The following is a 27,829-nucleotide window of genomic DNA, read 5'->3' on the forward strand; positions in this document are numbered from 1 at the left end:
CGCAAACCCAACACCTCTCATCACCCCTAGAACATCCTGCCAACCAAGGATCCATGAGCGCTGTTGACTAGAGCTCTCTGCCTGTCTGCCTGCCTGCTCACCGCCTGCCCTGGTCTGTCTCTCCCATTATTGTACAGGTGCCCTTGCCACTTTCTCTCTCTCTCCCCGGACCGTTGCTCGTCTACATCATACGCATACATCGCTGACCTTTTTTTGATCAGCGGTTGAACTATTTGATTAGTGACTTTTAGGGCATTTAACAAACATGATGCTGCTGTTCATTTTGCTGGTGTCTACTCTTTGCTTTTACAATGTTGGCGATACATTTAAAGCCCGTTGCACTGTGAATGAGGAAATATATGATTGTTTCTCCCTCGAGTATTGTGAGAAACCCCAAGCTTGCTCCGGAAATGCACATGAGAACTATGCACATTTCTCCCAATGTCACATCCTGACCAGCAGAGGGAGCAAATGGATTAGTTTTGGTCAGGATGTGGCAGGGTTTTTGTGTGTGTGAATGGTTGTGTTGGTGATTAGGATTCCCAATTGAAGGCAGGTGTGTTGAGTTGCCTTTGATTGGGAGTCCTATATAGGAGTGTGTGTTTTTCTTTGGGGTGTGGGTAATTGTTTCTTGTTTAGTGTGGTTGCACCTGACAGGACTGTTGGCTGTCAGTTTTCTCAGTTTGATTTTGTTATAGTGTTCTTTCTATTAAATTCAAGATGACGAACACTAACTCTGCTGCATTTTGGTCCTTTCCTGAAGACAGCTGTGACACCCAAACAATATGGGAGAAATCAGACTCTTGCGCTTAAATGTCAGGACTGTTCTCTTGGTACTTAACCATGTCTCTGGACTTCACACATCTCTTGAAATACGTGGCGTTAAAGACTGGTGATTATGGATTCTCGTTCAAGTGCTGTCTGTAACTTCAAATGTTGTAACCCTCGATCTAGACTTGCCCTTATCTTGCTGCTTCTTTTGTCTGGAAATGTCCAGTCTAATCCAGGTCCTGACATTCTTACCCCTGCCGAATTAAGTAGTCAGTGGCCTGAAGTTTTGCATATGAATGTAAGAAGTCTTCTGCCGAAGCTTGATTTTGTGAATATATGGATAAAAACTGCCGACGCGGATGTATTTATTCTTTCTGAAACCAGGCTTAAAAAAATCTATTAGAGACAAAAATATTGACATAAATGGTTACAATGTTTTTTGTACAGATCGTAAATCTAAGGGTGGTGGTGTTGCTGTATATGTAAAAGACAAGTTCTCGGTGGTTGTTCTGACTTCTGTTACTAAACCTAAGCAATTTGAATATCTGTCTTTGAACCTAAACCTTGACTCATCTTTAAGTATTGTTGTATCTTGCTGTTATAGACCTCCATCTGCTACTGTTGGCTCTCTGGATTGTATTTTCAAATTGTTATCACAGAATGTCAATTCTGAGTTTGTCCTGATGGGTGGTCTGAATCAGGACTGGCTAACATTTAGCTCTGATCAACTTAAAATTCTGTGCAATAACTACAATCTCACTCAGATTGTCAACAGTGTAATTAGGTTGAATATAAAATATCCTCTGAAATCCTCTTTGATTGATTTGATCTTAACCAATACTCGTCATCGTTTTAATGCTTCTGGTACTTTTGCAAATGACATAAGTAATCACTGTGCTATTGCCTGTGTGAGAGATGGCAAAATTCCAAAGAAATCTCCACGTGTTATTACGAAAAGAAACTGGAAGCGGTTTGATATTCAAGGTTTTTTACATGATGTATCTGGCATTGAATGGAATAGAATGGAATTAATCCCTGATGTTAATCCCTGATGATAAACGCCTTTTCTTACTTCCAGGATGTATGCAATAGGCATGCCCCTTTTTAAAAATTCAGGATTAAGGGCAGAGAGAACCCTTGGTTTACTAAGGAACTTACAAAAATCATAAGGGAACGAAATGCTATGTGGGCTAAAGCAAGAGGGACTGGTTTGGCAGATGATCGGATGGCTTTTAAACATCTTCGAAATATGGGTGTGGCTATGATACGTAAATTGAAAGCAGACCACTACCTGAAATCTACTTCACAAAATTTAAATAATCCATCCAAATTTTGGCAAGTAGTGAAAGGTTTGGAGTGCAGAAAAGATACACAGCTTCCTAAACAATTGTTGGTCGACACACAGATTGTAAATGAGAGAACCTCCATTCTGAAAGCCTTGAACCAGCATTTTTTTTTTTTAGATAAAGGCAGTTTATTTGAAAAGGTCAAAGGTATAATTGAGCCCCCTATAAATTTACCTGACAGCCCTGTGCAATCCACCAGGTTCTCCTTTTCATCCTTCTCTGTTTCAGAAGTGTGTAAAGCCCTGAAAGCAATTGATTAAAACAAATCCCCTGTCCCTGATGAACTAGACCCCCGCCTCCTACACCTAGCCGCAGACATCATTGCTCCCCCTTAACATGTATTTTTAACCTTACGCTTGATGTTACGGAAATCCCCAAGTTATGGAAATCTGCTTTTGTACTGCCTCTCCTGAAAGGTGGCGATCCCTTTCTACTTGACAACTATCGACCCATATCAAAATTGTCTGTACTATCAAAGGTACTGGAGTCCTTAGTTAGTAGGCAGCTAAAGACCTACTTCCAAGAAAACAACATCTTAAATGGAATGCAATCAGGTTTTAGGTCTGGCCACAGCACTGTTTCAGCAACATTGAAGGTTTTAAATGACATCCACTGTGCTCTTGATAAGAAGTTACATTGTGTGTCTGTTTTTATTGATTTGTCGAAGGCTTTTGACACCGTGGACCATGCTGTGTTAGTGCAAAGGTTAAAATGTTGTGCAATTACTGGTCATGCTCTAGATTGGTTTATAAATTACCTATCAAATCGTAGACAATGTGTAATGGCGGATGGTTGTAAATCCAGAGGTGTGCTCAGGTGTTCCGCAAGGTTCTATTTTGGGCCCACTGTTGTTCATTTTGTATATCAACAACATTGGGGATCTTATTGAAACAGCGGATGTTCATTTTTATGCAGATGATACTCCTGTTTATTCAAGTGGTAGTAGTTTATTTTTAGCTTTTGAAAATGCCCAAAGCGCATTTAACATCATACAACAGCATCTGTATGATTTAAAGCTGATTCTAAATTCGGGTAAAACAAAATGCATGGAATTTTCAAATGCCAGGCATGTTACAAATCATGTCATTGCTATATTGGCTGGACATAATATAGAGCAAGTAAAGTGTACAAATATTTGGGTGTGTGTGTTGATGATGATAAGCTGAGCTTCACTGTGCATGTAGAGAACTTGATAAGGAAGCTCAAGCTGAAAATAGGATTTTATTACCTGCATAAGGCTTGTTTTTCTTTTGAGGCCAGGGAGGAGCTGGTACGATGTACATTACTGTCGGTTTATATTTTAGTGATGTTATATATATGCAGGCCTCAGCCACTACCCTGAGAGCACTTGATTCAGTGTATCATGCAGCCCTCAGGTTCATTACAAATCAGAAACGTCTAACACATCATTGTGATCTCTACAACGCTGTTGGCTGGTCGTCATTGACCTTCCGTAGGCTTAAACACTGGTATACACTGATTTATAAGGCCATATGGGGTAAAATGCCATTTTATCTCTGTTCTTTTTTAGTCAGGTCAGTAAATAAATATCAATTACGGTCCCATTCTGATTTGCTTCTAACAGTACCAAAAATTAGAACAGGTCATGGTAGAAATAGTTTTAGTTACTTAGCACCGTGGTCCTGGAATTCTCTCCTGAACATTTGAAAATGTGATGATCTAGTTTTGTTGGTGGAGTTTAAACACTTGATCGATACATATATATAATAGTAAGTAGAGTGTAATTGTTTTTAGGCCAGCTGTTTTTAGTCAAGATGTTTGTTTTTAATGTAATATGTCATTGTTGTACTGTATGTGTGTTTACAGTTTTGCTTAATGTTGTGTTAGTGTATGTAAGTTGTTTTGTCTGAAATGTTGTTCACCCTGCTGCTATTGGACCAGGTCTCTCTTGGAAAATAATATTATCTCAATGAGGAAAAAACCTGTATAAATAAAGATAAAATAAAAACTCCACAGTGAAGCGTGGTGGTGGCAGCATCATGCTGTGGGGATGTTTTTCATAGGCAGGGACTGGGAAACTGGTCAGAATTGAAGGAATGATGGATGGCACTAAATACAGGGAAATTCTTCAGTGGATACATATTTCAGTCTTCCAGAGATTTGAGACTGGGACGGAGGTTCACCTTCCAGCAGGACAATGACCCTAAGCATACTGCTAAAGCAACACTTGAATGGTTTAAGGGGAAACATTTAAATGTCTTGGAATGGCCTTGACAAAGCCCAGACCTCAATCCAATTGAGAGTCTGTGGTATGACTTAAAGAGTGCTGTACACCAGCGGAACCCATCCAACTTGAAGGAGCTGGAGCAGTTTTGCCTTGAAGAATGGGCAAAAATCCGAGTGGCTAGATGTGTCAAGCTTGTAGAGACATACCCCAAGATACTTGCAGTTGTAATTGCTACAAAAGGTGGCTCCACAAAGTATTGACTCTTGGTGGTGAATAGTTATGCACGCTCAAGTTTTCTGTTTTTTTTTGTCTTATTTCTTGTTTGTTTCACAATAAAAAAATATTTTGCATCTTCAAAGTGGTAGGCATGTTGTGTAAATCAAATGATACAACCCCCCCCCCCCCCCCCCCAAAAAACCCCCCTCAATTTTAATTCTAGGTTGTAAGGCAACAAAATAGGAAAAATGCCAAGTGGGGTGAATACTTTCGCAAGCCATTGTAACTACAGTAAGTGAGATAGGGATGGAGGGGGTCAGTTGGGTTAGTTGGCGGGTTCTGATTCAGCTGTTGGCCTGGTCCTGTGTTTTTGTGGGACTCTTTGTAGAGTGGGTGGTGGTGGCTGAGAAATTCCTGCCTTAGCTCATGTATCTTCTTCTGCAGGTCCTGCTAGTGTTGACTGTGTTGGACAGTTCCTCTCGAAGTCTGCACACTTCCATCCTGAGAGCCTGGTTGTCCTCCTCAACATTTTTCATTACACACTGCAGCTCCCGGATGTCCTCCCTATGCTGATGCACCAGGATGATATCCTCTTCTATAGGATGCTGTGGTACTGCAGGTGTCACATGTGAGAGAGGCATCTTCAGGGCTGTGTCTGCTACATGTGTAGGGAGGGAGAGGAACACTGGGGCACAGAGGGAGGGGAGGCTGTTGTAGGTAGTGACAGTAGAGATGTTTTCAGTACAGCAACAAGTTTATACTTGGTCGAAATAGTGGACAAATTGAACCTTGAACCATCACAGTGCCATTAATATAAATATTAATGTTAAATTTGGGGGTGTTTTGTTTTCTGACATTTTAAGTTCATTGTTGGTCTTGTGAAGAGCTGTGTGCCAAGCATTAGGATCATCTGTGTAGAACAGGTCTCCTTTTATTTCCTTGTTCGCTTTTAGGATGAAATCTGCCCTCAGAGTCTCCGATGATTATCTTAATAACTTATGTATGTATATTTTTCCTGACTCACTTGTAATATTTTCAAGATATGTGATGACAAGTTCTCTGAAACAATGCTTAGAGAATGCATACATCTTCATATCTTTAAACATTGCACTCTGCTATATAATTATGTGCCTGTGCCTCTTGATGAAAGCACTTACTTATTTAAATAATGCACCTATAGATAAATGCACTTTTATGAATATTATAAATGAAGATATTAAATGTTTTTTACAATTGAACAACACCTTATAGATAAATGCTTGTTTCACCATCAAGGCCTCTACTATCTTCCAATAATCCCTCATAAATCCTTCCTCTTTCTCCCTCTCTTGGTTTCGTGTTTGTTTTTCTATGACCTAATTATTCTTGTTGTCCTTGTTGGGTTTATAGTTCCCAAAACCCATTCCTTCCTTGTGTTGCCTGATGATTCAGCCGATTAGCCCTGCAAGAACCAAGTCGCTCAATCTCACAAAATCTCTCCAAACAATTTCCACAGAAGAAAAGTATCTTCCAATTCCTCTAGAAGTGCAGCAATGCACTAAAATAACTAAACTGTTCACATATAATAAACAAATAATAAAAAATGGCAATTAAAGGAGGAGCTCTTCTGAAAGTGGAACTGACAGCTTTATAGCAACAGGAAATCTTATTTAAAAATATGTTCAAATATACCCTCCAGGAAGAATGAATGCACTTTTGTTTTGCGAGCATATGGTCATTTTCATGTTTTCATGAATTCTTATAAATTCTTAGAATGACGAATACTAAGGCATTTGTGATAATTCAATAGCAATATAGAGTGGGAACGTAACCGTGCGTTCGGACAATTAATAGACACTGCCGTAAACAAAACCTAATAAAAACAACTGTCTCGTCGAGGACCGGAATCTATGCAGACAGGTGCGCCATAGCCAATCAGCGCCACAGTAGGCCTACAACAAACAAGCCATTTGCCACAAGGGCCTGCCATCATTCACTTTGAACCGGACTGTGTGTTTACAGGCAGTTGCAACAACGTGACGTTATATCATTAGAACGCATTCGCAAAAGCCACATAATACACTTGAATGGATGTCTGCAAATATGTAGCTAAATACCATGGGAGTCATCTTACATTTGGGAACTTTACAGTCCTATTGATCAAACAAATGTAGGCTATCTGTAAGGTTCTGCTTTTCTTTTCTTAGTCAACCTTGTGTTCATTTTCTTTGTGTTCTTGAACGTAGCCCTGTTTCTTTGTGTTCTGGAATGAAGCCCTGTCTTTCATTTTTCTTCATTGATTTCACCTGTGTTGGTTTCTCACCAGCTCCCTATTTAGTTATTTCTGTTTGTATGGTTGTGAGGTATTGTTTGTTTTTCACTGCCTACCTGTGTTTGACCATTCCCTGCCTGTGACCACAATTCCTGCCTTCTGCGAAGGCTTAATAAACATTTGCCATGCTCTGCGTGTGAATCTACACCTTTTTCTCCATGAGTATTCATTACAGAATACCTCACCTAAAAATGTAATGGATTCAGCGGAGCTACAGCGGAACCTAACCCAGCAAGAGCAGCATATAGAGTCAATTTGCCATCTTTTCCGCCAGCCTATCCCTACTCCTCCAATGCCAGGTATCGTAACCCCTATCCCTCCTTCATTCATACCCATGCCTGGAAAATATGATGCATCACCTGAGAAATGTCAGGGATTTCTGATGCAATGCAGCAAATACATTGAGCACAACCACACTAACTTCGCCACCGACAAGAGCAGAGTGGATTTTGTTGTGTCTTTACTCACAGGCAAAGCCCTGGAATGGGCCACCGCCATATAGACTGCCAACAGCACAGAACTCAGATCCGAGACCCCTTTCCACACCCTCTTCAAAGAGTTATGCAATCACTCTCCCTCCGGTCGTCCTATAGGAGACCTCCTCACAGAACTTCAACAATGCAATTCAGCTGACGAGTGCCCTGGAGTTCCGCACCATGGATGCAAGGAGTGGATGGAATGAGGCTGCTTTACTTTCCGTCTACCAAAGAGGGCTCAACAGGGTACTTCCGGCGGAGCTCGTCTGTAGAGGTGACCTTCAGGATTTAAGTAAATACATTTGTATGTCCATCTCTATCAACCACCTCGTCGCCGAAGAACTCTGCCACCCAGGAACCCGAAACCTTCTTCTCTTTCCATGATTCTGTCCTCCCGTCCGAGTCTTCCAGAGCCCATGCAGTTAGGCCATGCTCCTCTCCCGTGTATCGAATGTCAAAAGCGGATCCAAGAAGGGCTCTGCCTATAGGGTGGAGGGAAAGATCATCTACTCAGCCATTGCCGTGTTCTCCCCCCCCCCCCCCCCCGATGAGACAAAAATAGAGCTTTTTGGTCTAAACTCCACTCGCCGTGTTTGGAGGAAGAAGAAGGATGAGTACAACCCCAAGAACACCATCCCAACCGTGAAGCATGGAGGTGGAAACATCATTCTTTGGGGATGCTTTTCTGCAAAGGGGACAGGACGACTGCACCGCATTGAGGGGAGGATGGATGGGGCCATGTATCGTGAGATCTTGGCCAACAACCTCCTTCCCTCAGTAAGAGCATTGAAGATGGGTCGTGGATGGGTCTTCCAGCATGACAACGATCTGAAACACACAGCCAGGGCAACTAAGCAGTGGCTCCGTAAGAAGCATCTCAAGGTCCTGGAGTGGCCTATCCAGTCTCCAGACCCGAACCAAATAGAAAATCTTTGGAGGGAGCTGAAAATCCGTATTGCCCAGCGACAGCCCCGAAACCTGAAGGATCTGGAGAAGGTCTGAATGGAGGAGTGGGCCAAAATCCCTGCTGCAGTGTGTGCAAACCTGGTCAAGAACTACAGGAAACATGTGATCTCTGTAATTGCAAACAAAGGTTTCTGTACCAAATATTAAGTTCTGCTTTTCTGATGTATCAAATATTTATGTCATGCAATAAAATGCAAATTATTTACTTAAAAATCATACAATGTGATTTTCTGGATTTTTGTTTTAGATTCCGTCTCTCACAGTTGAAGTGTACCTATGATAAAAATTACAGACCTCTACATACTTTGTAAGTAGGACAACCTGCAAAATCGGCAGTGTATCAAATACTTGTTCTCCCCACTGTAGATTGCACACAGGTGGACTTTATTTAATTAATGTGACTTCTGAAGGTAATTGGTTGCACCAGATCTTATTTAGGGGCTTCATAGCAAAGGGGGTGAATACATATGCACGCACCACTTTTCCATATATATTTTTTTTAAGTTATTTTTTAAATTTCACTTCACCAATTTGGACTATTTTATGTATGTCCATCACATCAAATACAAATAAAAATCCATTTAAATGACAGGTTGTAATGCAACAAAATAGGAAAAATGCCAAAAGGTGTGAATACATTTGCAAGGCACTGTAGGTCTGCTGTTATAATCAGTAAAGGCCGATTTACCACTCTTGGGTAGTGGAATTACTTTGGCTTTCCTCAAGGCCTGAGGACAAAGACTTCCCTCTAGGCTCAGATAAAAAAATATAACAAATAGGAGTGGCTATAGTCAGCTACCATCCTTAGTAGTGTTCCATCTAAGTTGTCAATGCCAGGAGGTTTGTCATTATTGATCGATAACAAACATTTTTCCACCTCTCCCACACTAACTTTACAAAATTCAAACTTGCAATGCTTTTCTTTTATTATTAGTTTTTTATGCATGAATACAATTGCTCACTGTTTGTTGTTGGCATTTCCTGCCTGAGTTTGCCCACTTTGCCAATGAAAAAACCATTAAAATAATTGGCAACATCAAATGGTTTTGTGATGAATAAGCCATCTGATTTGCTGAAAGATGGAGTTGAATTTGTCTTTCTGCCCATAATTTAATTCACCGTACTCCATTGTTTTTTTCCCCCAACATTCCTTATATCATTGATTTTGGCTTCATAATACAGTTTCTTCTTCTTTTTGTCTTGTTTAGTCACATCGTTTCTCAATTTGCAGTAAGTCAGATGTACATCTACACTTATTAGCCACTCCTTTTGCCCCATCTCTTTCAACCATGCAGTTTTTCAATTACTCGTCAATCCATGGAGCCTTACAGTTCTAACAGTCAGTTTCTTAATAGGTGCATGTTTATCAATAATTGGAAGAAGCAATTTCATAAATTAATCAAGTGCAGCTTCTGGATGCTTCTGATTAATCACATTAAACCAACAAATATTTTTTAACATCATCCACATAAGAGTCAGAGCAAAGTATTTAGTATGATCTCTTATACACTATTTTAGGCCCAGCTGTTGGTACTTTGGCTTTCCTGGATATAGCCACTATATTGTGATCACTGCATCCAATGGGTACGGATACAGCTTTAGAACAAAGTTCTACAGCATTAGTAAAAATGTGATCGATACATGTGGATAATCTTGTTCCTGTAGTGTTCGTAAACACCCTGGTAGGTAATAACCTGAACCAGATTACAAGCACTAGTTACAGTAAGAAGCTTCCTCTTGAGCAGACAGCTTGATGAAAATCATTTCCTTCAACCTCATGGTTTGTTTTTTGGTCTGACATGCACTGTCAACTGTGGGACTGTATGTGACCCGTTTCAGGAAACTAGGCGTATGTAGCGGGTCACTACTTCACATGAGAGCCACTTGAACGTAATCTTTTCTTTTTTTTAATTTGGGGGGGGTTACTTGTATGATCTTATTATTCATATCTCGGAGCCATTTGCTTGGCTAGTTATAGCCTAATGTTAGCTAGTTAACATTGAACCTGGTTGGTTAGCTACCTGCAGATTCATGCAGGGTAGTAACGTCATGAGTTGGGATTATGGTTCATTGTTTACCTAGCTAATTTCCCCCCAAGATCGAACACCCCCTAACTTCGGACACTCTCTAGCGGTTAGAGGATTAAATCACCTCGTGCTCAACAGTTAAACACCAGTCTCAACATCAACAGTGAAGAGGCGACTCTGGGATGCTGGCCTTCTAGGCAGAGTTCCTCTGTCCAGTGTTTGTGTTCTTTTGCCCATCTTAATCTTTTCATTGTATTGGCCAGACTGAGATATAGCTTTTTCTTTGCAACTCTGCCTAGATGGCCAGCATCCCAGAGTCACCTCTTCACTGTTGACCTTGAGACTGGTGTTTTGTGGGTACTATTTAATGAAGCTACCAGTTGAGGACTTGTGAAGCGTCTGTTTCTCAAACTAGACACTCTAATGTATTTGTCCTCTTGCTCAGTTGTGGACCCGAGCCTCCCACTGCTCTTTCTATTCTGGTTAGAGCCAATTTGCTCTGTTCAGTGAAGGGAGTAGTACACAGCGTTGTACGAGATCTTCAGTTTCTTGGCAATTTCTCTTGAATATTGTCCTGTGCTACAAGGAAAGACCTAGTTAAGCTAAGACAGTTTAGTGCCTAATTAAGGGGTTAAATACATGGAAGAAAATAGTTTTCTGGTCTTTCTTATCGCTCAGATATAGGACAGACACTTCAGAACAAACTTCCTTTTGATTTTTTGGGGGGGGACTATCTGTTTATTCATGTATAAAACTTGTATTCAATGCGTTTCTATAGGCTAATAGCAGTAAGGCCAAATTCAATCAAATTTCATCAAATTATTTTTAGGTAAATTAATTTGATACCTTAAGTGGTCCTACAACTGGACAGGTGCTATTTAGTGAGCGATAAAGAAAAGTGAAGCATGTTGCAAGATGAGGTGGAGCTGTTGCTTCCTTTCACATCTAAGTGCTGTGTAAGTTAACTGGACTCACTATAAAGCAGGGTGTAATGAGCTTGCTGACAGGTTATAGATTTAAACCCCCCCACCCCTCCCTCTCTTTCTCAATTCGAGGGGCTTTATTGGCATGGGAAACATACCGTATGTTAACATTGCCAAAGCAAGTGAGATAGATAATATACAAAAGTGAAAATAACAATAAAAATTATCTCACTCTCTTACTCTCTCAGGTGGCTTGTTTCACACACATTGCTACAAATTACCTCAACTCTGGGAAGGAGGCCAGGAGATGGGGAACAGCCCATGAGAATATCAGGTGCAGTGCAACTAGCATGCTTTCCTCACATCCAGGTTTCCTTCATTCATGAAGCCCCTCCAGTCTAATGGCTTTATCCTGGGTCTTTGAGGTCGGTTGCTTAATCGGTTGCAAAGGATTCCAATATGCTTAGAAAGTGGATACGCATGGAAACAAAATGGTAAAATGTCAACACAACTGGAGACACCCACCATTTTTGGAGACAGATAGCAATAGCTTCTACACTAACTTAGTAAAGCTGTAGAATGAATCAAATTCACATCTAAGTGTGCAATATCCATATCACAAGAGATCCATATCTCATGCAATATTTTGAAACGTCACTCAGCTGGGTGTAATGTTTGTTTTTTATAGTTACACTCTGTTTGTCTTCTCTCCCTCTCTCCTTCCCACACACACCAAGCTCCTCCTCGCTGTTAGATTCACTATAAATGTGCATGCTGTTCTGTTAGGTAAATTGCAGTTAACAGATTTTTACAAACAAGAACAGTGCTGCTTTCCTACTTTCCTTCATAATATAAATCATTCTATTTCTATGAGTTCAACAAAGTTTTGATCTACTGTATTTCACAAGTCAAATCGCAATAGCAACATTTGGTTAAAAAAAATCAGAAATAGATTTTTGGCCTTATCGTGCAGACCTATAACTTACTGTAAACAATTTTAGCTGGCTAGCTAAGCATCTTACCTATCTGTGAGGTGAAACAATTCACTTATTTCTTTTATTTCACCTTTATTTAACCAGGTAGGCCAGTAGAGAACAAGTTCGCATTTACAACTGCAACCTGGCCAAGATAGAGCAAGCAGTGCGACACAAACAACACAGTTACACATGGGATAAACAAACGTACAGTCAATAACACAATAGAAAAAACTATATACAGTATATTCAAATGTAGTAAGATTAAGGAGGTAAGGCAATAAATAGGCCTCAGTGGCGAAATAATTACAATTTAGATATTAAACACAGCAATGACAGATGTGCAGAAGATGAATGTGCGGGTAGAGATACTGGGTGTAAAGGAGCTAAAAAATAAATAACAATATGGGGGATGAAGTAGTTGGGTGGGATATTTACAGATGGGCTTTGTACAGGTGCAATGATCTATGAGCTGCTCTGACAGCTGATGCTTAAAGTTAGTGAGGGAGATCTAAGACTCCAGCTTCAGTGATTGTTGCAATTCGTTCCAGTCATTTGCAGCAGAGAACTTGAAGGAAAGGTGGCCAAAGTGGGAGTGGGCTTTGGAGATGACCAGTGAAATATACCTGATGGAGCGCGTGCTACGTGTGGCTGCTGTTATGGTGACCAGTGAGCTGAGATAAGGCGAGGCTTTACCTTGTAAAGACTTATAGATGACCTAGAGCCAGTGGTTTGGCGAAGAAAATGAGGCGAGGGGCAGCCAACGAGAGCATACAGGTCGCAGTGGTGGGTAGTATATGGGGCTTTGGTGACAAAATGGATGGCACTGTGATAGACTGCATCCAATTTGCTGAGTAGAGTGTTGGAGGCTATTTTGTAAATGACATCGCCAAAGTCAAGGATCGGTAGGATAGTCAGTTTTACGAGGGTATGTTTGGCAGCATGAGTGAAGGATGCTTTGTTGTGAAATAGGAAGCCGATTCTAAATTTAATTTTGGATTGGAGATGCTTAATGTGAGTCTGGAAGTAGAGTTTACAGTCTAACCAGACACCTAGGTATTTGTAGTTGTCCACATATTCTAAGTCAGAACCGTCCAGAGTAGTGATGCTATACGGGCGGGCGGTGCAGGCAGCGATCGGTTGAAGAGCATGCATATAGTTTTAATTGCATTTAAGAGCAGTTGGAGGCCACTAAATGAGTGTCGTATGGCATTGAAGCTCGTCTAGAGGTTTGTTAATACAGTGTCCAAAGAAGGGCCAGAAGTGTACAGAATGGTGTCGTCTGCGTAGTGGTGGATCAGCGAATCAACAGCAGCAAGAGTGACGACATTGATGTATACAGAGAAAAGAGTCAGCCCGAGAATTGAACCCTGTGGCACCCCATAGAGACTGCAAGAGGTGCGGACAACAGGCCCTTCGATTTGACACACTGAACTCTGTCTGAGAAGTAGTTGGTGAACCAGCCGAAGCAGTCATTTGAAAAACCAAGGCTGCTGAGTCTGCCGATAAGAATGCGGTGACTGACAGAGTTGAAAGCCTTGGCCAGGTCGATGAAGACGGCTGCACAGTATTGTCTTTTATAGATGGCTGTTATGATATTGTTTAGGATCATGAGCGTGGCTGAGGTGCACCCATGACCAGCTCGCAAATCAGACTGCTTAGCGGAGAAGGTACGGTGGGATTCGAAATGGTCGGTGATCTGTTTGTTAACTTGGCTTTTGAAGACTCTAGAAAGGAAGGTTAGGACAGATATAGGTCTGTAACAGTTTGGGTCAAGAGTGTCTCCCCCTTTGAAGAGGGGGATGACCACGGCAGCTTTCCAGTCTTTAGGGATCTCAGACAATACAAAAGATAGTTTGAACAGGCTAGTAATAGGGGTTGCAACAATTGCAGCAGATTATTTTAGAAAGAGAGGGTCCAGATTGTCCAGCCCAGCTGATTTGTAGGGGTCCAGATTTTGCAGCTCTTTAAGGAAACCATCAGCTATCTGGATTGGGGAGGCTTGGGCAAGTTGCTCTGGGGGGTACAGAGCTGCTGACCGGAGTAGGGGTAGCCAGGTGGAAAGCAAGTCCAACCGTAGAAAAATGCTTATTGAAATTCTCGATTATTGTAGATTTATCGGTGATGACAGTGTTTCCTAGCCTCTGTGTAGTGGGGAGCTGGGAGGAGGTGCTCTTATTCTCCATGGACTTTACAGTGTCCCAGAACTTTTTGGAGTTTGTGCTACAGGATGCAAATTTTTGTTTGAAAAAGCTACCCTTTGCTTCCTAACTGCCTGTGTATATTGGTTCCTAACTTCCCTGAAAAGTTGCATATCGTGGGGGCTATTCGACGCTAATGCAATACGCCACAGGATGTTTTTGTGCTGGTCAAGGGCAGTCAAGTCTGGAGTTAGCCAAGGGCTATATCTGTTCTTAGTTAAAAAAAATTGGAATGGGGCATGCTTATTTAAGATGGTGAGGAAAGCACTTTTCAAGAATAACCAGGCATCCTTTACTGACGGAATGAAGTCAATATCCTTCCAGGATACCCGGGCCAGGTTGATTAGAAAGGCCTTCTCTCTGAAGTGTTTTAGGGAGCGTTTCACAGTGATGGGGGTGGCCGTTTGACCGCGGACCCATTACGGATGCAGGCAATGAGGCAGTGATCGCTGAGATCCTGGTTGAAGACAGTAGAAGTGTATTTAGAGGGCAGGTTGGTGAGGATGATATCTATGAGGGTGCCCGTGTTTACGGATTTACAGTTAATTAGCCACTGCAAATGTCTTTGCTAGCAAGCATGACAGTGTCTCGAATACTGCAAGGTGTCTCCAGCTATTTCTTTTACATTCTATGATGTCTCCACTTTCCAAGCATATTAGACACCGGTCTTGGACTGGTCTTGGTCTCTAACCAAAACGTTAACAATAAATGTGCAGAGGTAAAATTTGGTGTGCAGGAATACTTTTCATACACTTCTACAATTTCAATTATTGGGTACCTACCATGGAAGATCATTTTTATTGTGTAATTGTTGAATTTGATTAACCCCCACTGAAAATTGCACAATTGTTTGGCTGGGAGAAAGTGTTTGTGAGCAGAGTTGAAAACTTAGCTCACCAGCATTCCAAACAGGACAATTTTTATTTATGTTTTACTATTCCATTTGATTTACAGTCTGAGACCAGCCACTCGAACAGCTGATGAAACTGAGGACTATTTCTGTCTGTAATAAAGCCTTTTTTGGTGGAAAAACTATTTCTGTCTGGGCCTGGCTCCCCAGTGGGTGGGCCTGGCTCCCCAGTGGAGGAGGCCCACCCATGTCTGCCTTAGTGGCCTAATGAATTTATTTAAATTGAATGATTTCCTTATATGAACTGTGACTCAGTAAAATCAATGACATTTTTGAATGTTGCGTTTATATTTTTGTTCAGTATAATTTTGAAGGCTATAATGTGTGTCATGCCACTAAGGCAAAGTTCCTTCTAGCTGGAACTACTGTCAGTCTCAGTTGGATTCTAACCACCATAACTTTTCAGTCAAGCAGAGGGCCCTGCTCTATCCAAATTGTCATTATTTTCCACTGAAAGAATGCACGTTTTGGATTTGTTTGATCAATAAAACACATTTTGTTCTGTAGCAATGCAGATCAGGGATTTCCCAACATTACACTTTGAACATAGATAAGTTAGAACAATATTCTTTCACTCAAGGCAATTCATCCTTCACTGCTGTTTACTGAATTGTGTTCCTGTTCGAACCCTCTTCATGTGCCTAACATTCGTATAATTTACAGATGTGTTTTTGTCCTTGGTTTATCAACTTTGGTAGGGGAGAGTGGGGTAATACAGTCAGCATCATCCGTTAAGGGAAATTGAAGTATTATTTCTAACAAAGACATCTACATATACTGCTCAAAAAAAGAAAGGGAACACTTAAACAACACAATGTAATGCCAAGTCAATCGCACTTCTGTGAAATCAAACTGTCCACTTAGGAAGCAACACTGATTGACAATAAATTTCACATGCTGTTGTGCAAATGGAATAGACAACAGGTGGAAATTAAAGGCAATTAGCAAGACACCCCCAATAAAGGAGTGGTTCTGCAGGTGGGGACCACAGACCACTTCTCAGTTCCTATGCTTCCTGGCTGATGTTTTGGTCACTTTTGAATGCTGGCGGTGAATTCAATCTAGTGGTAGCATGAGACGGAGTCTACAACCCACACAAGTGGCTCAGGTAGTGCAGCTCATCCAGGATGGCACATCAATGCAAGCTGTGGCAAAAAGGTTTGCTGTGTCTGTCAGCGTAGTGTCCAGAGCATGGAGGCGCTACCAGGAGGCAGGCCAGTACATCAGGACACGTGGAGGAGGCCGTAGGAGGGCAACAACCCAGCAGCAGGACCGCTACCTCCGCCTTTGTGCAAGGAGGAGCAGGAGGAGCACTGCCAGAGCCCTGCAAAATTACCTCCAGCAGGCCACAAATGTGCATGTGTCTGCTCAAACGGTCAGAAACAGACTCCATGAGGGTGGTATGAGGGCCCGACGTCCACAGGTGGGGGTTGTGCTTACAGCCCAACACTGTGTAGGACGTTTGGCATTTGCCAGAGAACACCAAGATTGGCAAATTCGCCACTGGCGCCCTGTGCTCTTCACAGATGAAAGCAGGTTCACACTGAGCACATGCGGCAGACGTGACAGAGTCTGGAGACGCCGTGGAGAACCTTCTGCTGCCTGCAACATCCTCCAGCATGACCGGTTTGGCGGTGGGTCAGTCATGGTGTGAGGTGGCATTTCTTTGGGGGGCCGCACAGCCCTCCATGTGCTCGCCAGAGGTAGCCTGACTGCCATTAGGTACCGAGATGAGATCCTCAGACCCCTTGTGAGACCATATGCTGGTGCGGTTGGCCCTGGGTTCCTCCTAATGCAAGACAATGCTAGACTTCATGTGGCTGGAGTTTGTCAGCAGTTCCTGCAAGAGGAAGGCATTGATGCTATGGACTGGCCCGCCCATTCCCCAGACCTGAATCCAATTGAGCACATCTGGGACATCATGTCTCGCTCCATCCACCAACGCCACGTTGCACCACAGACTGTCCAGGAGTTGGCGGATGCTTTAGTCCAGGTCTGGGAGGAGATCCCTCAGGAGACCATCCGCCACCTCATCAGGAGCATGCCCAGGCGTTGTAGGGAGGTCATACAGGCACGTGGAGGCCACACACACACTACCGAGCCTCATTTTGACTTGTTTTAAGGACATTACATCAAAGTTGGATCAGCCTGTAATGTGGTTTTCCACTTTAATTTTGAGTGTGACTCCAAATCCAGACCTCCATGGGTTGATAAATTGGATTTCCATTGATTATTTTTGTGTGATTTTGTTGTCAGCACATTCAACTATGTAAAGAAAAAAGTATTTCATAAGATTATTTCATTCATTCAGATCTAGGATGTGTTATTTTAGTGTTCCCTTTATTTTTTTGAGCAGTGTATATTTCAGGTTGTTGTGTATAATCAGAATTCATGTAAACATTACAGTTTTGAAAACAACATACTCATAACATAAAAAAGTGGTCTCTTGGCACAACTTACCCCGGGGATGGCTTAAGTTGAGCCGCTGGACGGGGTAAGCCGTCTACACATTTCTGTATTGAATATAATATTGCCACTGCCTTGTCCATCTTTATTTCCCAAACACAATTCAACACACTCACAATCAAATTGTTTTTATTTTATTTGTCTTAAGCATATTTTAAATCAGGCTTAAGACCTAACAAACAATTTGTACTTATTTTTTACACTTTTAACATAAGCCAGGCCCTGTTGTTACTTCATATCCCAGCGATAATGCCTTGCATTAACACACATATATTTGCTCAATTTGCCATTGGCTCAACCTTTGGCTCATCTTTCCTCATTCAATAATGTTATGTTAGCCCACACAGCTACAAGGATGCACTTCCATGCTAGGTTTAGGACCTCATATTGAAGCTTATAGAGACCCCAACTGATGTATAGAACAACCTTAAACTGACCTACTGTACCTTGGCTTATATACAAGCATCATGAAACCTCCAACACTACACATTCATTTGACTTGGTGAAAATCAATTTTCTGGACCTAACTTGCTTACCACTTTTACCATGTGGTTTCTTCCTTCAAAGACTCAATGAAATGATGACCTCTTCTTAAATATTTGGTAAAATGATACATTTTGTGTATGTTTCCTGTTACGTTCCCCCTTTCTAGAGGCATGCGTAACATAATGGGGGCTCATCCGGGATTTCATTAAACCCACCGGACCCTGCTGCACTGAGCTCTCTGTGATTGGTGATTGAGGTGTGATGGTAGGTTGTGAGTTTGGATGACTTGTTTAGTTTGTGTGTGTTCAGTGGACTTCTGTGTACAAGATGGCTGCCACAGCCATCTCCAAGTTTTTTGAAGTGCCCTCTATTGATTCTTTGGTGAGGTTTCGGAAAGCAGACCTTTTTAGCTGTAGCTGACCATTATGGATTTGTTATCCCTGAGAAAGCCCTAAAGGCTGAGATTTTGGTGGTAGTCAGGCAGGGTTTAATGAGAGAATGAATTCTCTCGTTGCAAGATGATGAGAGGGAGGTTTCAGGAGAGGAGACGGGTAGACCTTCCGATGCCAAGTCGGAGGACAGGGCGGAGGAAAGGGTTGCTCGTACCCCCTTTACATTGCCTCGATTCGATCCTTTATCTTCTGCTTCAGGTCGTTCAGGCGGGACCGCTAGGCTGAAGGTGAGGCTGACCCGGTTAGAAATGGAGCAAAAAGATAAAGAGAGACAGATGAAGTTTGAACTTGAAATTAGGAAAATGGAAATTGAAAAGGAAAAGGAGGTGAGAAACTGGAGCTAGACGCTGGCTTCAATGCGACTCCACAAACTGCTCATCATTAAGCCCACTTTGATGTAAGTGAAAATATAGCGTTAGTCCCTCCATTCCGAGAGTCGGAAGTTGATTCCTATTTCTCTGCTTTGAGGGTGTGGCCGCTGCGCTACATTGGCCACCCGAGGTTTGGCCGCTCCTGTTACAATGTAAATTGTCTGGGAAAGCCCAGGAAGTAGTAGCTGCTCTCTCCCTGGAAGACAGTTTACAGTATGATACAGTAAAAACTACCGTGTTGCGAGCTTATGAGTTGGTGCCTGAAGCTTAAAGACAGCGCTTCAGGAACCGCAAAAAAACATCTCACCGTACTTTTGCTGAGTTTGCAAGGGACAAAGGGTCTCTGTTTAATCGCTGGTGTTCAGCCAGCAAAGCTAACACCTTTGCTGATATTCGGGAGTTGATTCTCTTGGAGGATTTTAAAAGCAACCTCCCTGATAGAATTGTAGTTCATTTGAATGAACAGAAAGCGGTGACATTGGCCCAGGCAGCAGTGTTTGCAGATGAGTACACTTTGACACACAAGACTGTCTTTGGTGCACCTCGTTTTGAAGACCGAACGATTACATCATCAGTGCCTCGTTCAGGTCGCTTTTCCTTTGACAACCCTAAGTATTTTCATGAAATCCGTGAATGTTTTTACTGTCACCAAAAGGGTCATGTGATTGCGGACTGCCCGGTTTTGAAAAATAAACCGAAACAGTCCCTGTCACCGTCCCCAAAAATGAAAAGTGTGGGTTTAGTAAAGTCTATGGCTCGTCCGTTGGACCGAGATATTGATTCAGCATTTGAGAAACCGGATCCTGTCTATGCTCTGTTTATATCTGCCGGTTGTGTTTCCTTAACTGGAGAACAAGCTGATCAAAAGCCTATACGAATCTTACGAGACACCGGGGCTGCACAGTCAGTAATTGCTACTGATGCTTTACCCTGGTCTCCTGAAACGTATTGTGGCTCACATGTCATATTACAGGGGATAGAAACAAAAACAGTACCTGTACCATTACACTGGGTCCACTTAGTGTCAGACTTGGTATCAGGACGTTTCCGTGTTGGTGTAGTGTCTACACTGCCAGTTAAAGGAGTCACATTGTTACTAGGGAATGATATCGCTGGTGGTAACGTGTTAGAGGTAGTAGACAACCCAGAAATCAGAACTACAGATGAGAAATTGGTTCAAGCATTTCCACATGTTTTTCCAGCTTGTGTGTTAACGAGGGCACAATCCCGCAAGCTAGGAGATGTGGTGGATTTGGCTAGTTCCATTTTTGAGAAGGTTGAGGTAGAAGACAATGCACCGAGTATTCCTTCTGCAATGCCGACAGTTTTTACCCCCGTAAAAACTAAGGTAGGGGAAAGCGAAATCGCGCACCAATTACATGACATTCTTTTGTCTGTCACCCGCAAGAAGGTGATTGAATGTCAAAAGGGAGACATCAGTCGTCGCAAGTGTTTTGCTTCGGTAATTTTCACTGAGGAAGCTAAAACTAAGGAGACTGCCTACTTTATGGATGCAGGAGTTTTGATGCGTAAATGAGCAGCTCATGGCAACATAAGTGTCTGGAGTGAAGTGTGTCAAGTGGTTGTTCCTACACCATTCCGACAGCAGGTGTTGTCACTCGCCCATGACCAGGCATGGTCCGGACACTTAGGGATCACGAAGACTTATAACCAAGTCCTTCAACACTTTTTTTGGCCAGGTTTGAAGTCTGACGTTGTCCAATTTTGTAGAACATGCCACGTATGTCAACTCACTGGGAAAGCGAATCAAACAGTTCCTCGTGCGCCGCTCTGCCCGATTCCTGTGGTGGGGGAACCGTTTGAAAAAGTGATAATTGATTGTGTAGGTCCATTGCCGAAAACCAGGTCAGGTAACCAGTTCTTACAAACAATAATGTGCAGTGCTACTCGATACCCAGGGGCTATTCCTCTCCGTACAATAACGGCTAAGACTGTGGTGAAGGCACTAGTGAAGTTCTTCTCTACATTTGGACTCCCTAAAGTAATCCAAACTGATCAGGGATCCAACTTTATGTCAAAGCTGTTCTCTAATGTGTTAAAGACGCTGTGTATTTCCCATCAGGTCTCCAGTCCGTATCATCCGGAGAGTCAAGGGGCTCTCGAACGCTGGCATCAGATGCTAAAGGCAATGCTACGCAAGTATTGCATGGATACCAGTACCGATTGGGATGAGGGGGTGCCCTTTGTCCTATTTGCTATTAGGGAAACAATACAAGAGTCCTTAGGGTTCAGCCCTGCTGACCTTGTGTTTGGACACACCCCATGGGGTCCGCTGAAAGTTTTGAAGGAGCATTTATTTTCTCCTACACCCAGTAGCGCCCCTAAAAATGTGTTGGCTCTGATGCTTACGTTAGTAAGTTAGATTTGCTAAAAGATTATTGGCAGGTGCCTCTGACCTCTTGAGCTTCTGACATCTCGGCTTTCGTTACGCCAGATAACTTCGTACAATACATTGTGATGCCCTTTGGAATGTGTAATGCACCTGCAACTTTTCAGCGCCTAGTTAACCTCTATGGGCTAGGTGGAATCCCGTGGCGCAATTATCAAATACCTTAGAAATGCTATTACTTCAATTTCTCAAACATATGACTATTTTACACCATTTTAAAGACAAGACTCTCGTTAATCTAACCACACTGTCCGATTTCAAAAAGGCTTTACAACGAAAGCAAAACATTAGATTATGTCAGCAGAGTACCCAGCCAGAATTAATCAGACACCCCTTTTTCAAGCTAGCATATAATGTCACAAAAACCAAAACCACAGCTAAATGCAGCACTAACCTTTGATGATCTTCATCAGATGACACACCTAGGACATTATGTTACACAATACATGCATGTTTTGTTCAATCAAGTTCATATTTATATCAAAAACCAGCTTTTTACATTAGCATGTGACTAGCATGTGACTAGCATTCCCACCGAACACTTCCGGTGAATTTACTAAATTACTCATGATAAACGTTCACAAAAAACATAACAATTATTTTAAGAATAATAGATACAGAACTCCTTTATGCAATCGCTATGTCCGATTTTAAAATAGCTTTTCGGTGAAAGCACATTTTGCAATATTCTGAGTAGATAGCCCGGCATCACAGGCTAGCTATTTTGACACCCACCAAGTGTGTCACTCACCAAACTAAGATTTACTATAAGAAAAATTGGATTACCTTTGCTGTTCTTCGTCAGAATGCACTCCCAGGGCTTCTACTTCAATAACAAATGTTGGTTTGGTTGAAAATAATCCATAGTTATATCCGAAATAGCGGCGTTTTGTTCGTGCGTTCAAGACACTATCCGAAGGGTAAAGAAGGGTGACGCGCCCGACGCGTTTCGTGACAAAAAAATTCAAAATATTCCATTACCGTACTTCGAAGCATGTCAAACGCTGTTTAAAATCAATTTATATGCAATTTTTCTCGTAAAAAAGCGATAATATTCCGACCGGGAAACCCTGTTTTAGTTCAAAGATGAAAAAATAAAAACACGGTGTCGCCTCGTGCACGCGGCTCAGTCACATTGTCCTCAGATCGACCACTATCCAAATGCGCTAATGTTTTTCAGCCATGGCCTGCAAAGTCACCATTCATCGTTCTGGCGCCTTCTGAGAGCCTATGGGAGCATTAGAAAATGTCACGTTATGCCAGAGATCCCCTGTTTTGGTTAGAGATGATCAAGAAGGCCAAGAAATAGTCAGAGAGAGCGCTTCCTGTTTGAAATCTTCTCAGGTTTTGGCCTGCCAAATGAGTTCTGTTATACTCACAGACACCATTCAAACAGTTTTAGAGACTTTAGGGTGTTTTCTATACAAATCAAACAATTATATGCATATTCTAGTTACTGGGCAGGAGTAGTAACCAGATTAAATCGGGTATGTTTTTTATGCGGCCGTGCAAATACTGCCCCCTATCCCCGAACAGGTTAACATTGTGTTCGCCGATGTGCCGAATTGTACTGCTTATCTTGACGATGTGTTGATTCATTCGTCTACTTGGTCTGATCATCTCGCCACCTTGAAAAGTGTGTTTCAGCGGTTGGAGAATGCTTCTTTAACCCTCAATTTGGCCAAGTGTGAGTTTGGGAAGGCTACTGTGACTTACTTAGGGAAACAAGTGGGACGAGGTTAAGTGCGCCCAGTAACTGGCGAAGTGGAAGCAATTGTTGCTTTTCCTGCTCCCACGACTCGCCGCCAGTTGCGCAGATACCTGGGGATGGTAGGTTACTATCGTGCGTTCTGTAAGAATTTCTCGACGGTAGTAGCTCCCCTTTCATCTCTGCTTAGTCCGAAGGTACCATTTAAGTGGTCCCAGGACTGTAACTATGCTTTTGAGTCCGCTAAAGCGCTACTTTGTAGTGCCCCAGTGCTTGCCGCCCCCAACTTTGACAAACCTTTTAAGTTGGAGGTAGACGCTAGTATAGTGGGGGTGGGTGCAGTTCTCTTGCAGGAAGATGAAGATGGAGTGGATCGGCCCGTCAGTTTCTTCTCCCGTAAGTTCAACTCGTGTCAGTCAAGGTACTCCACAACGCTGGCTTTATTGCTAGCCTTACAGTTCTTTGAGGTATATGTGGGCTCCAGTGCCTTGCCTGTAATGGTCTTCACGGACCATAATCTTCACGGTCTTCTTGAAGCAAATGTACAATCAGAACCGCCGCCTTATGCGGTGGGCTCTGATTGTACAAGGATATAATGTACAGATAGCCTATGTGAAGGGCTCGGCAAATGTGGTTGCCGACGCTCTATCACAGGTTTAGTAACTGGGGATGCTTTAGGTTTTGTTATTGCAAACTGTATGTTTGCAACTTTTTGGGGTGGGCGTGTTACGTTCCCCAGTTTCTGTGTTGTCGTTTGTGTATTTGTGAGTGTGTTTCAGGAAATGGCTTCCTGAAATTCTCCAAGCAGCTCATTGGTCGGCCCCATTACTGATTGGAGAGCTGACCCCGCCTCCTCGTCAGGACGCAGCTGTTTCCAATTAACAACTCCTTCTCCAGCTATATAAGCCAGTGTTCTGTTGCTCAGAGAGAGAGATGATTGCTGAGAGAGGAGGCTAATGGCTGAGGGTTATAGCATGTTGGTTGTTTCTAAGAATTTTGGTATGTACTGTGTTCGTTGTTGCTGAGGGAGCTGATTGGTTGTGTGTGTCAATAGGATGCAGTGTTTTGATTATTGAACTTACATTTGTGTAATTCTGTTTCATTTGTTCCCAGGGGGAAGGGGAAGGCACCTAGGGAGTGCTTAGGCAAGAGGCCCGCGGGCATACATTACCCGTAGTAGTTTGTCTATGCACACTAGGAAAGACCTGGATGGACCATCCCCTGTATTTTGGTTAGTGCACCAGGTGGTGCTAGTTAGTTAAGTAGTGGGTAGGCAGGTAAGGTAGGAGAGGGGGCTTTAATATTTAACAAGGGTGGCTCAACTTACACCTTTGGCTGAACTTACCCCAATCTCCCCTAAGGTGGAAAAGTGAGAATATCTGCTTTTGTTTGCTTTCTGCTAAATAATTTGAGTCTGACTGAGCCTGTCTGGAGTGCCAGATGGGTGGCATTTTGGGACGATTCCATTGGTTGGAATTCAACTTTGTTGTAGCATACAAAACCTTATTTAAACCTTAACTTCGAAATCTACTAGCCAACGTTTTCCACACTTCTAGATTTTAATCAAATCAATCTACTGCTGACATAGCTTACCCTACAAGTGGCCCCCATGGTGGTAATAAACCCATTTCTAGTAGTGGGGATAGGTTTTTCTCTCTTTCTGTTTTTGACCGAGTTAGTATATCCTTCGTATCAGGGTGTGTGAACAAAACAATTCCCTTTATGTCCTTCATACATTGAGGTGGGGGCCAGGCTTGTCACAACAGGTGGCTTGTGGATTCAGGAGAGTCAGGCGCAGGAGACAGAATGATTCCGTGAATGAATTTAATAAAATATCCACACGGAAAATATGCAAAAGGTATGGAGTGCAAGGTGTGCAGAAAGAAACGCACCACCCTTAAAAGAACGTAACCAGGGATGCAGCCCAAAACGAATAGCGTAACTCCAAAATACAGAACCTCATAACAAAAACACACCCTGACAAACGAACAATCCCTCACAAACAACAAACCTAACTAGCTAGCTTAAATACCCTTCCCCACTAACAACTAACACAAAACAGGTGCCTAACTAACAGAACGTGAAACATAAATCGATGGTAGCTAGTAGGCCGGCGACAACGACCGCTGAGCGCCGCCCGGGCGAGGAGGGGCGCCACCTTCCGTAGGTGTCGTGACAAGGCTGTAGTGTTACTGAGTGCTTCTGTTGAGCAGATGTGCACAGTGTGGCGCCTGTTTGATTCCTCTTTCTTTTAATGACTAAGGGGGATAAGGGAAGACTCTGGGAGGTCAGGCGCAGCGGGGAAAGGTGTCTTAAAGAGTAGGGCCTCAGTCCTCATCTCAGCAGGAGAGTGAGAGAGGTGAGTCGTCCAGTAGCCGTCAGTGATCCTGGCTAGCGTCTGACTGTGACCCTGTCCCGAAGCCCCACTTCTCCTAGAACTAGCGACATATGGGTCAGTGGCTGGGCATCCAGGACAGCATGGTCATATTTTCCCAGACGACCTCAAAAGCGGTGGCGCGAGCCCCTGGCAAGGTCTGAAAACACGAGACAGTAAACAGCTGTTCTGCTCGGATTGTAGCTCTAGTTAGCACGAGCAGACGGGGATTCAGGAAAGGGGGAGATTTACAGTAACGCAGGGCCTGACTTGTTTTAATTGCCCTCTGGTTTTGGGGGGGGAACTAGAAAGATGGGTCCCAATCGCTCCCATATTTCTGTGAAGTGCATGATCTTTTTTTTGCTGGCTCTAGCTCATTCAGCTCTGGGTCCTGTAAAGCCGATAACTGTGGGCCTGGAGGGCTCGAAAAGTGAACTTCTTTGTATACAGCAACTATCTCAGTGTATGCCAAAAGACATTCCACATTTCGCTGTCTTAACTAGAACACAATTGACGTAATGCAGTGTTCAGGCCAATTATGCAGTAATAGGGAATTATCCTAATTATGTCGAAAGTAATCTTCCCTCCATAGACTACTAAAATAGCAACCTCACATGGAAATAGTCGGATTTACCTCCCTCGTTGTAATTAACAGTTCATTTATCTTATTCATACAATCCAATATCTGTCACATGTATTGTGCTTAACATACATTGCACCCACTTAAATGTTAATATGAAGTTGCAGACACTTGGCCTGGCAGGCTCAACAGTGGTTTAAAAGTCTGTTGACAGCATGAGCTGGTTTGCTAATGCAAAGTTTGCAGAAAACTTCTCAGCAACGAAAGAGTGATTACATCTAAGATCCAACATCTGTATGTGCACTTTTGTGTTTAGAGCCATAAACAGGCAACTAGCAATTATAATGTTTATTGTGACTCAATTACGGTACTCCTTTATATTCCTGCTGCTGATAAATGCCCACTCCTTAATTCGATAAACAACCGTGGCAGCCATGACACTTGGTTAGTATACTTTACTGCCACTATTGCTTGTTGTTCTGATGTTTGATCCTCATATAAAATATCTCTCAAAGAAGAAGCTTCCTTAGTTCACCACCATATTTTGACATTAGCCTGAGAATATAGCTCACTGAATCAAGATTTATTATTTTGTTTTTGAGCTCGAAATAGCCCCACCACCGTGCCTTGACTTTTTGTCAACTAATCCCTCCTGAGACTTGGACTTGTAGGCCTGACAGAATTACAGTGGAATACGTCAGTAACTCTCCCAGTAAGAGCTGTTAGCGCTGGCAAGTGTCTGAGTTCAAATAAAGGAGAGCGAACCATTTCAGTAAGTCCCAGAGGGAGCTTGGCCTTGGTTCAGGGTGCTTGCAGAGGGGGCTTGAGTGAACACAAATCTCTCATGCTACTTTTTTAATAAGCAAAGACCCGGGGAGGAAAGGAGCACTCCATTTTGATCTCAATAATGATCTTTTACACGGCACCTCGTTATAGAGATTTATGCAATCACCCAAAAATCTCTCATGATAGAATCGTATAAAAATAGAATTTTGTAGTGTTTTATGTTGTTGAAGGCTATTAGACAATATCATGAAACAAAATTGGTAGACCAATCAGAGAGACTACCGTTGGATAAATTAGGCAGAGGTGTCATATAAAAAATATATATATTTGTGTAACATTGAGTATAGAGTTCAATCACAAAATCTTAGTGGGACTTTTGGGCCTTGCAGTATTTTTGTGTTACAACATGGCTATTTTGCTTGAGGTGTAGTTTTTCCCCTGATTCCCAGTTACTGTAGGCCTATTTGCAACATGGATTGCTCCTTATACATTTAGCATAGGGGCAATAAATATGAGTTTTCAACCTTTTTTTTCCTCAGCCAAATACATTTTGGCATTTCAATTGTACATTGACATGAGGGGTGTATTTGTGTTATTGGGTGGACTAACATTTGTCACCAGGATTCACATAAAGCAGGCATGATTCATTAACATCAGTCTTAAGTTCATATATTTCTATTTTATTTTCCTAGAGTTGTTTTGTGTGTTCCATCTGCTTGTTGAGCACTCTGGGTTACACTGTGAGTTGTTTTAGTGGTAAAGTTCCAGTTAAAATGTGTTATAATGACATACTTACTTAACTACAGTAGGCAAGTCAGTTAAGAACAAATTCTTATTTACAATGACGGCCTGCCCCAGCCAAACGACACTGGGCCAATTGTGCTCCA

General features: G+C 42.4%; 1 pseudogene; it reads left to right on the forward strand.

Annotated features, from left to right (window-relative positions):
• Nucleotides 1–24,034, forward strand: part of LOC115162988 (succinate--hydroxymethylglutarate CoA-transferase-like) — a 77,228-nt pseudogene extending 53,194 nt beyond the window's left edge.
• Nucleotides 24,035–27,829: the final 3,795 nt, after the last annotated feature.

This window comes from Salmo trutta, chromosome 2, assembly GCF_901001165.1.
Source record: "Salmo trutta chromosome 2, fSalTru1.1, whole genome shotgun sequence".
Classification (NCBI taxonomy): Eukaryota; Metazoa; Chordata; class Actinopteri; order Salmoniformes; family Salmonidae; genus Salmo; species Salmo trutta.